The following is a 4601-nucleotide window of genomic DNA, read 5'->3' as shown; positions in this document are numbered from 1 at the left end:
TAAAATACAAGATTTAAACAATAAAATACCATACAAATTAGTAATAATAATTTTGGGTCCAACATTTAAAATAATTCAAAAGCTGATAACTCTCCATTCAAACCACTCCTAATTGCACTTCATGGAGTATTCATTCCTATTTTTAATTCACTAATTAGTAGTAATTCAAACACAATATTATACCTTATTTCTCCCCAAATAATTACTAAATAAATCATCGAAATATGCAGCAATAATAAGAGCAAAGCAATCGGCAGCTAAGGGAATGAAAATGCATCTCAATTCCATTCAAATTCCCACTTGTAACTCTCAACTAAATGCATTTCAATGCCTATTTATCACCTCCTATAATTCTCATCTCTATTGGCAAGCAAACACACACCATTACCTTCGAAGATCATCAGAAAATAGCAACTAGAATCGAGATAACAACAGCTGAAAAACAAGGAAGAAAACCAACTCGACTCCGCCGCTCGTATTCGTCGCATTGATTTGTTTTTGTCAAAACAAATTTCCAGGTGTGTATATGTTGTTCCTTTTCTCTTCAATCAAGTCCTATAGATATATTTAAACCATTATATATGCATGATTCAAGCAAGAAAACGAAAATGACAGCAAGGATTCTTTTAAAAATTCTGTACAGGCCTCTCGGCCATGCTGATATTTTTTTGGTTGCTGAGTTTTGATGATTTCAGGGGGTTGCTTCGTTTCCAGGCACACATGATTTAGAGTGTGTTAGGGTGTTGTTGGTTCATTGGTTTACATCCATACACACACAAATGAAGAATTGACAGCAAAAATTTCATTGAGTTACAGATTGTGTCAAAATTGTGTTATTTGGTTATTTACAGTGGGTGTTCGAATCTTGGCTGCCCTAGGGGCTATAGCCATGGTTAGAACCCTACCTTAACATGTCTAGTACGTGACCAAATCATCCTTTCAAGGATTGGTTCACGGATCCATCAAAAGTTCATCAAAACAAAACAAGTGCAATTCGGTTCCTACATATTTCTGTGTGAGTATAATTTCAGTTTTGGTGTATTGTTGGGGTTATGGTTGGCATCTAGCCCATATCCATGGTTCATACAACACTCCATCATGTCTAGATCGAGCCATGGTCAATCAAATGGCCAGTGGAACGACACAAGACAATAGAACAATTCGATACATCTCATTGCACATGATTGAGTTCTCGGTTGATATGTTTCGGTGTCCTAGGTATTTGCTTGGGTTGTGGTTGGCTTTTAGCCCTTAGCCATGGTCCAAGCCATACCTTAGGATGTTGTTAAGAGTCCTTGGGCGGTGGTTCAAGCCATTGGTCATTAAATTTCAGAGTTCACCTCACAAACACACAAGTTGCCACTGCTGTAATTTGACAGCAACTTGCTGTTCGGTTTTAGTGCTTGTTTGAGTTCTTGGTTGGCTTTTAGCCCATAGCCTTGGACTGGACAGTACCTCAATGAGTTAGGAAAGTCATGTTTTTGGCCGTTCGTGATTTGGTCGAGTTTAGAGGTCGTACGAGAATTTATGGTGAAAGGTGCCAAAATGACTCTCGAAAGAGTGTCTTATGTTTTTGGATTCCTTTCACCTATTTTCGTGTTTTACAGTTATTATGCATATTTTTCAGTATGTTTGGGGTATTTTAATCATGGTTAAACAGTCGGTTTAATGTTGGTTCGAGTTGGCACATGCCATGATTAAAAATCAAGTTGTTGGTCCGAATCGTCTCGTTTTTGGTTATATTGTTAAGTTTTTGTCATGTTAAGATTTATTGCATGTGTCACATATTATAATTAAGTCGCAGCAAGACTTGGAGCGATCCAACTCATTCGGTAAAATAAGGTTATAATTATATTACGTGCATAAAAATATAAAATGTTTATTTTGAGATATATGCTATATGTCTTGTGGCCACCTTATGTTTATGGGTTTGGAAGTCGGTAGGCGCAACCGAGGACCTCTCCACTCGGTGACTTACGACCGCTTTATGATTATGTATGGGTACGGACATCCAGTCCAAGGGCTGTGATTGATCTCTACCGCCCAGTATACTAGTGGTTTAGTCTGATCAGGCGCTCACGTTATGTTATGGGCCACTTGCTTAGAAACATTATCTCTACCAGAAAATTATGATATGATATGACAGAGCTCTATTGAGCAAAGCTTTTACGTATGATTTTCAGATATGCACATGTAGATATAATTATTCACGATACGATTTTCACCGTACGCTTTACGATACTTTATTTTTACAGTTGCATGCGATTTTATGATATATTTACTTGTTATTCACGATATATACATATTGAGTGTTTAGACTCACTAGACTTGATGTTTGTAGGTATTGATGAGATCGAGACTGCGAGCGGAGACCAGTGAGCGATCTTGGGACAACAGTAGTAAACCCGAGGACCTCATGTTTTAGTTTATGCATTTTTTATCATTCAAACTCAGTTTTAATACGTTGGATTATTTTTAAATCGTTGTTTACGTTGGATTATTTTTAAATTGTTGCTTGAAAATTTTATTTACTTCCGCTGTTATTTTAAAGTTAAAATTATTTACATGTTTAGTTTATAAATGAGGTAAGATAATTGTTTATTTAGAAAATTTTTAATAATTCCGCTAAAATATGAATACGAAAAACGGGCCTTTACAGTTGGTATCAGAGCCTATGGTCTTGTAAAGGGTTGTACTACTACTGCTCTCGAGAAGCTCATGAAGTCACGTCTTCGGTCTGTAAGTTTTACGATTACGCATTTATTTTAAAGCCTGAAATATTTTTACATCATGATTGCATGAAAGATTTTATGTCAAGATTACGATTATGCATTATTTATTTAAATTTAAAGAAATAGTGGAATTATGCATGTTGTTTACGTATGGGTTATAATTATGGAACACCATGCCTCCTAAACGCATTATTGATCGCACGGGAGGTGATGAGCATCGTCAGGAGAACGAGGAGAGAGATTTACCACCACCCCCTCCACCAGACATGAATGCCCAGATGCTAGCTGGGATGACTCAGTTCTTCGCACAGTTTGCGGGGAACAATGCAGTGGGAGCCAGACAGACGGGACCGGAGGCTATCTCTGAGCGGTTCATGAAGATGCGACCAAAGGAGTTCTTAGGGACGTCCGATCCTATGGCTGCCGAGGGCTGGATTAAGTCCCTTGAGGTTATTTTCGAGTTTATGGGGCTTGAAGATGGAGATAGGGTTCGATGTGCGACCTATATTTTTGGAGGAGACGCTAGCCTATGGTGGGAAGGAGCATCAGTGGCTTTGGATTTGACTACTTTGAGCTGGGCGCGCTTCACCGAGGTATTCTACTCTAAATATTTTACTGAAGAGGTGCGTTCGAGGTTGACCACGGAGTTCATGACCCTGAGGCGGGGAGACTTGACTGTTACGGAGTTCATCCGTAAGTTCGAGAGGGGATGTCATTTTGTACCCCTAATTGCTAATGATGCTGAAGCCAAATTGAGGCATTTTCTGAATGGTCTGCGGCCGATCTTACGCCGTGATGTTAGGGTGGCTGGCCCTACTACCTATGATGTTGCTGTTTCCAGAGCTCTAGCGGCAGAGCAAGACCAGCATGATATTGAGTGTGATCTTTAGGGTAAACGATCATTTCAGGCACCACACCGCCCTCCTCAGCAGTAGCATCAGAATAAGAGACCTTTCCACGGTCCACCCAGGAACAGAGGACCACAGCAGCAACAGCAGGGACGAGCAGTCCTGAGGACAGTGGAGTATCCAGTCTGTGCCAAGTGCTCACGTCATCATGCTGGGACTTGTATGTATGGTTCGGGAAAGTGTTACAAATGTGGTAGTACTGACCACATATTGAAGAATTGCCCTCAGAAGAATCTGCTCACCCAAGGCAGAGTTTTTGCTCTCAATGCTGCGGAGACTAACCCAGAGACGATGCTCATGACATGTATCCTAAATCCTTAAGTTGTATTTGAAGTTTAATGTTTTGGGTTAAGATTTTGAACTTAGAATATTATGATAGGATTGCATGATCTAATCAGTGTTAGCTACGGGAATTTAGGTTAGAAGAACTTTGACCTTTGCATGTCTATAAGCATAGTTCTTGTAAAAGCTATTGGGTTTAGCATAATATTCCAATCTTTCAGGGAGAATCTTTATAGCCGGTTCAGCTACGAAAGCCTTGATAGATTCAGGGGCTACTCATTCGTTCATTTCAGAAACTTTTGCAAATTCTCTCAAGATCAAATCAATTGGGCTAGACATATGGTATTCCGTAGCATTGCCTTCTGGAGAGGAGATGACAGCTACTAATGTGATCCGAGATATAGTCTAGAGGCCTAAAAATCCGTGTTTGAAATTTTGCGGAAAAATTAAAATTTTCTTTTTAAATAATTAAAATTGCCTCATTCATAAATGAACTGATAAATAAATTTTGATGTTCAAAATGACAGCGGAAGAAATTAACATTTTCGAAATAACAGTAAAAGTTTATCCAACGACAATCAAAATGTTTGAGCAATCAAATAAATGCTAAACTGAGGTCCTCGGGCTCCTACTACTGCCGACTCGAGCATGGCTCACTGGTCCCCGCCCTCAATCCCGA

The sequence above is a fragment of the Primulina tabacum genome, chromosome 13 (assembly GCF_025594145.1).
Source record: "Primulina tabacum isolate GXHZ01 chromosome 13, ASM2559414v2, whole genome shotgun sequence".
NCBI classification, from domain to species: domain Eukaryota; kingdom Viridiplantae; phylum Streptophyta; class Magnoliopsida; order Lamiales; family Gesneriaceae; genus Primulina; species Primulina tabacum.
This window is presented reverse-complemented; position numbering follows the sequence as displayed.